Below are 7,677 nucleotides of genomic sequence, written 5' to 3' on the forward strand. Positions count from 1 at the left end.
AGTTTACAAAACTCTTCCTCTAACCTAAGTATCCGATTAAAATCCAACATAAGTTCTTTTTCCAAATTTTGTAAGAAATTACTAGTTGGATAATGGATAGAAGCCTGAATCCCATTTAATCTGGCAAGTATAGTCCTTTTTTGTTTGAAAATATTACCAAATAGATGTGTTCCATTGTTGTACTATTGTTGTGAAATTATCAATCGCAGGAAGCAGTGTTACATTATCCAGCCAAGCTTGTTTAATCACATCCTTAAAAGCAGGATGACTAGTCCAAATAATTTCAAACCTAAATACCTTTGTCCTAGGCAATGGACAGTGATGAAGTTCTAACTTAATGGGACAATGATCTGAGTGTGTGCGTGGAAGGTGTGTGACAAGAGCATTTGAGTACTGATTAATCCAATCGTAGTTAGCAACTATACGATCAATACGTTCAAGTATGGTATACTTCTTGTGTCTTCCATTAGTCCATGTATATCGACTACCCTTAAAACCTAAATCAGTCATGTGCCAATAATTAAGGCAGTCCAAAAATTTATTAGAACATGAATTGTTTATAGGAAGTCCACCAAATTTATCAGTTGCATGAGTGATTTCATTAAAGTCTCCGCCAATTAACCAAGGTCCATGGTAATTATCATGTACAGACATGAGATTATTCCATAACAACTGTCTATTAACTAGTTCATTACTAGCATAAATAGCAATAAATAATAATGTAAAAGGTAAAGGTTTAACCTGGACTTGGCAGTGAATTTCTTGTGTGGTGTTGGCAACTGGATGAACATCTAATGCACTAGCTAACCACAAAATCGCAATTCCACCAGAAGGACCTGTGCCAGCCACCTTAATCATACCATCAATTAAAATCATCCTTCACACTTTGATGTGTTTGACAGTGTGTTTCCAAAATGACCACTAACGATGGCCTATTATAGTCTAGTAGAGACCTAAAATTATGTCTAAACTCCATGGAAAGTGCTCTTCTACAGTTCCATATGATAAAATTCATATGATTATCTTCTAGGACACCCGTAGGGCTGCTGCTTCGATTTATCCAATTACTCATGCTCTCTCCTGGACGTGGGAAAAAGGTTGGTAGTATGAGCATAGCATATTTTCCCACCTCTGGGTTGGTGGTGGGTCTTATTCGAAGAGAGAAGTTCCTGACGGTTGGGGGACACCTTACGAAAATTTTACTTTCATATTCTTCCTTTTGCACAAACACTTTGATCCCATCGAGCCATGCATGTATTGGTCGAGTTTCCCTGTTGTAAACGATTGCTGCGTCGAGCTCCGCCTGGAAATTGTTGTCTTATTCTTCGTGATTGGGACTGGGTGGGGGTGAGTTGACTGGAGATGGGGCAGGTGTGGGTAGTATTGGAGGTTCCAATTGAGGCAGTAGAGGTTGTGGGTTCGTATAAGGCTGTATCCATGGAGTTGAAGGGGTTGGAGGTGGAGGTGGATAAAATGGCATTCGAATGCGATATGGGTAAAGATGAGTAGGGTCCCATACCGGAACTGGGAGGTTTAGAGGTTGATATGGGGAGAGGTGTGGAGCTTGCATCATGGACCAATGATAACGTGCAAACAACTTTGTCCCTAGTTGCATGCCTTCCGATATTATCTATGCAAGGTCTGTTGGGTTGTTTATGAGGATTGTCACCTCTTGGTGATTGACCTCCATAGTGAATGTTAAGGCATGGTTCTGGAGTCCCGTTTCTAGCATAGATGCTAGTGTTAATGGAGCTTGTGGTGACTGAGCTGTGTATATTATGGTGTTGGGCTCCATTATCAAGTGGGAGGGAAGAAATGAGAGAGGATACTTTGAGCGAACTAGATGATGGAGGTTCTGTCTTTGTGGGTGGGGCTGTGACCTTCTCAAGTATTTAAAATTGTTGGCAAGCATTGTATACTTGAGTGGGAGTAGCTGAAGGAGTGAATAAATGAGATAGGTCTAATGAGGGAGATGACAGTATATCTATAACCGGAGGAGTGTGAATGGAGGATATAGGCGGTTTGATTGATGGTGTTGAAGGTTGTGTCTTTGAATAAGAATGAGATATGGTGGTGTATATCTCATGATTGTGTTCCCGCATGGAGACTAGCCTAGGGTTTGAAAAAGTTGACGGTGAAGAGTTAATAAAGCCTTTGTCTTGTTTGTGTGTTGTTTGTGGCTTTTGTTGGGTATCATTTAATGTAGTTGACCGACTAATGGGTAAGGGAGGGAAGAGGTCTTGCATGTGAGGGAGTTGGTCGTGGCTTAATGCATGCCTTGTGATAGGCTGAGGTGGATGCTGAACCAAGTGTGACTGGGCCTTGTAGATAGGGGGGATGAGGTGTGCTGGAGTGGCAGTTTCCTTTTTTGAGGAAATAGTTAGGTCAGGATTAGTAGGATTAGTGTTAGTATTGTCCTCTAACTCTAGTGCGTTAAAGGGATTAACATTATTAATAGGAATTACTTCTCTAGAAGGCAGTCCATTTTTGTTTGAGTTAGAAAAGTGATTAATGTTATTTAGGGACAGTTTATTAAAAGGCAAAGTATTAGGAGTATTATTATGTTCCAAAGGCATACCTGATCTGCGTAGATTCCTGTTAACACGGGTAATTTTCCTTGCTGAATTAGTAGGAAAAGTAACCACCTTCCATTCGTCATTGGGAGAAGCAGTATGGTTAATTGAATTAGAATTTGTATCTTGGTTAGCAGTAGTAGGCTCATTAGAAACAATAGTTTTTTTGTACAAACAAACTAATTGATTATGTCCCATTCTACCACACTTAACACAAAACAAATTAAGCCCTTCATATACAATAGTTTGTATATCATGTCCAATAAAAACATGAGTGCAAAGTGGTTGATCCAAGGGAACCTGGACACACAACCTAGCATACCGTCCCCTTATTGTGGAGGAAGTACAGTTATCAATGGCTAGCAATTTGCCAACCTTATTGCCCAATTTCTTCAATATATAAAAATCATAAAACTCAATTGGCAACTCAGGTAGACGTAGCCATACAGCAGAGTAATCAATTATTGTTTCAGATGGCATGAACTTTGGCTCCCATGGCCTAACAGATAAGAAATGATTAAGAATAAACCAAGGCCCATCATTTATAGCATGAATCTTATTTTCCTCTTTCTGAAATTTCATCAAGTAAAAATCTGAGCCTAGGTCTACAAGTGGTAGATTCTCCGTAGGTTTCCATAGAGCATATATTTTTTGCCTCAGTAATTGATATCCAATTTTCTGACCATATAGCTTGATAATCACCGCATGCTGCCAAGGTTTATAAATTCTTTCCTTTTCTTCAAGGGAAAGTGGAATAAAGATATTAGGGTCAGTGGGTGCATCCAATTCTGCATTGATAACCTGGCCAGGAGCAACATGATCATTTAAGGAAGTATTTGGAGTTGAGATATTATGTGAAAGTAGGGTATGAAGATAAGATGAGGGTAGAGTTTTGGAAGGGTGTACAATATGTTCAGTCGGATCATGATCATATTGTTGTCAAGTGGGATTGAAGAAGTCTCTTTGAATGATTGTGGAGTTGAAGAGGATGAAGGAATGGAGATATCTGGAGGTTTAGGTGGTATGAACAAAGGCGACAGTGAATTCTTGTGTGAGAGAATTTTTTACATGCTTCCTTGTTAAGAGTAATTAATTCCTAAAAATGCAAATAGAAACCTAAAATGTAATGCATGAAATTTTGAATATTTTATGGTATATTTCTTGATTAAAATATTATATATGCAACTAAATACAAACAACAATTAATAAGAAATTCCTAAAAATTTTATTAAAAATTGAAATAATTATAAAAAAATAAAAAAATATATTTGCGAATTTTGTAGGAATGTTTTTCTGTAGGGAAAAAATTACGTGCTCACATCCACACAAGTCTAAAAATATCATATGAACTTGTTCGCGTAATCAAAACACAATAATAACATCTAAACTATGAATTGAATACTAAAATGCATTAATTTTAAGGAAATTTTCAAGAACTTCTAGAATTACAACTAAACATCTGAATCCTATCAAATCAACTCCATAAAATACCAAATTTTGCAGAAAAGTTCTAAATGTCATAACAGACTTACTCCAAGTACCAAAATCAAATTCCGAGCTCGATAGCTAAAAGTCAACCTACGATCAAACTTTTCAACTTTAAATTCCCAAATTTTGGTAAATCAACACAAATCAACCTACGGACTTCCAAAATCAACTGAAAGCTTCCTAGAACGAAACTAACCGACCCAGCAAGTCATGAAATCATTAACACACAAGTATGAAGCAATAAAAAGGGGGTAACGGGGCACAATTACACAAAACAACCAATCGAGTCATTACAAATAATCTCTTCAATCATTAACTCGTCAAATTTCCCATTATTTCTATTCAATATTTACGATTCTTCATTCTTGTTATCTTCTCTTGATTTTTTAGTAAATTATTTTCTAAATATTGTCCAGTTCCTTTGAGAGCAAACTGGACAAAGAATCACTATAGTAGATCCAAAGATCAATATCTATCATTTGACAAAAAAATATATATTTCTTTATAACTCAAAAACATCTTTAAATTATTATTTATATTGTTCAAATAAATTCATTGATGCACGCATACCCTAAAATTATTATAAAGGAAAATCGGTGGGTGGGGGGGGGGGGGGTAATCTGTAACGATCCAGCCGGTCGTTTTGAGAATTTGCGTCTTGTTCGGTGGCTTAAGGTCTCGAGCAGCTTCGTATTATGTATTATGACTTTCGTGTGTGTCTGAGTTCTGATTTCGTACGATTCGGGATTGATTTGGAAGAATAATTCTTGTTTCAGAAGCTTAAGTGAAAAGAGTTGACCGGAGTTTGAATTTTTTGTAGACGACTACTGAATGGTATTTTGATGATTCCAGTAGTTTCATATGGCAATTTTGCACTTGGGAGTATGCTCGGACTTGCATTTGGATATTCCTAGAAGGTTTTGGCACTAATTGGCGAAAGTTGGAAATTTGAAGGTTTTGAATGTTTATAAGTTTGATCCATAGTTGACTTTGATGATTTCGGGTTCAGATTTTTTTTCTGGAAATTGAAATAGCTGCTTTATGTTGTTTGGGACTTGTGTGCAAAATTTGGGGTTATTCCGGGTTGATTTGATATATTTCGGCACGAGTTTTAGAAGTTGGAAGATTTGAAAACTCATAATTTTGATTCGAGGTGCGATTCGTGGTTGCGACATTATTTGATATGATTTAAGGACTCAGTAGGTCCGTGCTATACTACGAGACTTGTTGGTATATTCGGACATGGTCCCCAGTGGCTCAGATGAGTTTCGGATGAGGTTCAAATCGTTTGGATCATTTTTTTGGTTAAGGCTAGTTGACAGGGGTTAGAGTTCGTGACAGATGGCTTGAATTGTTTTAGTAATTGGCTTACCTAGTCTTAGAGACTAAATACCATCATGACGCCTGTGGTGGGATTTTAGGTCGTGACATATTCACTTATCGTTTTGATGGTATTGGATGTAAGTTGAATTGGTTTATAATCAAACCTAATATTATTTTTGTTTTTATGTTAGCATTCAAACACATTATTTGATAATAAAAATCAAATCTCTTTATAACAACTTTATTTGTTTCGATATTTTTTAAGCTTTATAGCAATTGCTTGTTATATACATATAGTAACATTTGATGTTTAAGAATTATTTTGTTGTTACAGATAAAAGTTATCCAAAGTATCAACTTTTTAATTTTTTTAAGATAAGAAAATTATTAAAATTTAAAATCTCAAAAGACATGCATGTCTAACGAATTAAAAATTGAAAAAAGTTAGTACATCATTAATAAATTCATAACTAAATATAAAAATATTTAAACTCTAAGGTGCACATTTTAAAGCTACTTGAAAATTAAATTATTTTAAAATTGATGAAAAAAAATCTATAAGGATGACAATGATATTACTAAAATAATTATTATAGCATTAATTTTACAAAGAATACATTGTTATAAAGACAATTGTTGTTGTTGCAAGTAGAAAACTATTATTGAAAGGTGAAATCTAACATAAAAAAATAGTTCCAACAGAACTTGACTTTTACATTGAAATGTATGTAAGGTGGCTATTATGAAGAATTGGACTGTATTTGTGTGATTATTTACAATTTTGTACTCATTAATATTCTATGATGACGCGATAGGTAATTTTCAGTTTTAGCCCTCATTTTTGTGTTTCGAAATCCCGAATAGCTCTGTTTAATGTTCCTTGATTTTCGTGCGCAGTCCGTCCCTTTTTCCAAAAATTTTTATGAGGTATATTGATGGCAATGTGAAATTATATTTTAAAACTCATTTGAGTTGATTTCGGTCAACGTTTTGAGCAAACGACCCTAGATCAGTATTTTGATGATCCCGATGGGTCGGCATCGTGATTTGGGACTTGGGCGTATGCCGGCATTAAAATTCGGAAGTCCGTAGCTTGATTTAACGTAATATGTTGAAAACTAGAAGTTTAAAGGTTTAAAGAATTTTTAAGTTTGACCGTAGTCTGACTTTGTTGCTACCGGGTTGGAATTTCGGTGCCAGGACTTGGTATAGATTCATTTCAGTATTGATAACTTGTTTTGCAAAATTTTGTGCAAACGAAGTTGATTTGACGTGATTCGGTCGTCCGGTTGAGAAATTGAAAGTTCATAAGTTTCATTAAATATTTTATTTGTTTTGGTGTTCGGTTCATAGTTCTAGGTGTTATTTTGATGTTTTGATCGCGCAAGCGAGTTCGTATGTTGTCATTATACCTGTGTGCATGTTTGGTTTGGAGCCTGAGGGGTTCGGGTGCGTTTCAGATAGGGTACGGATAAATTTTTAGACTTTTAAAATAGCTTATCGAGGAGTAGCTCGCAAATGTGAGCCTCGCTTTTGTGAACAATGATTCGCATTTGCGAGCATGTGCTAGGTTTGGAATACTTCACATTTGCGAGAAATTATTCGCATTTGCAGACTCTGGTCTTTGCAATTGCAAAGGTTTTGGTCGCATTGCGACCACTGACTGACTTGGTACTGCTTCGCTTTTGCACAGTATTGGTCGCATTTGCAACGGACCTGGGTTCGCATTTGCAACCAAAAGTGTCACATTTGCGACGAAAGCAGGCTCGGTGACTTTTCTCATTTGCGAAGGGTTGATCACTTTTGCGATCATCGAAATTGCAAACTATGTGTCGCAATTGCGATATTCGCAGTTGGGTAAAAGAGGGAAAAAAATGGAATTTAGCTCATTTCTTTTATACTCTCAACCCTAAGCACCCTAGAGGAGACTTTCCCAAGGGATTTTCTTCCTAAATACATTGGTAAGTGACTTTAATCTACTTCTTTTAATTTATCCATTACATTTCATAAGATTTAAGCAAAAAATCTAGGATTTTCATGATAGAAATTAGGGATTTGGGTAGAATTAGAGATTTTTGTAAATTTGTGATTTAGACCTTGAATTGAGGTCGGATTTCGAAACTAATTACATAACCTGGCTCGGGATCAATGGGTATTATGGTTTTGGTCCGAATTTTGATTTTGACCAAGCAAGCCCGGGGTTGACTTTTTCAATAATAATATGAATTGAACCTCTTTCATTCATGAGTAGTTTCTAAAGCTTATTTTGAATTATTTGGTCAATAATTTGCAA

The sequence above is a fragment of the Nicotiana attenuata genome, chromosome 1 (assembly GCF_001879085.1).
Source record: "Nicotiana attenuata strain UT chromosome 1, NIATTr2, whole genome shotgun sequence".
In the NCBI taxonomy this organism is placed as follows: domain Eukaryota; kingdom Viridiplantae; phylum Streptophyta; class Magnoliopsida; order Solanales; family Solanaceae; genus Nicotiana; species Nicotiana attenuata.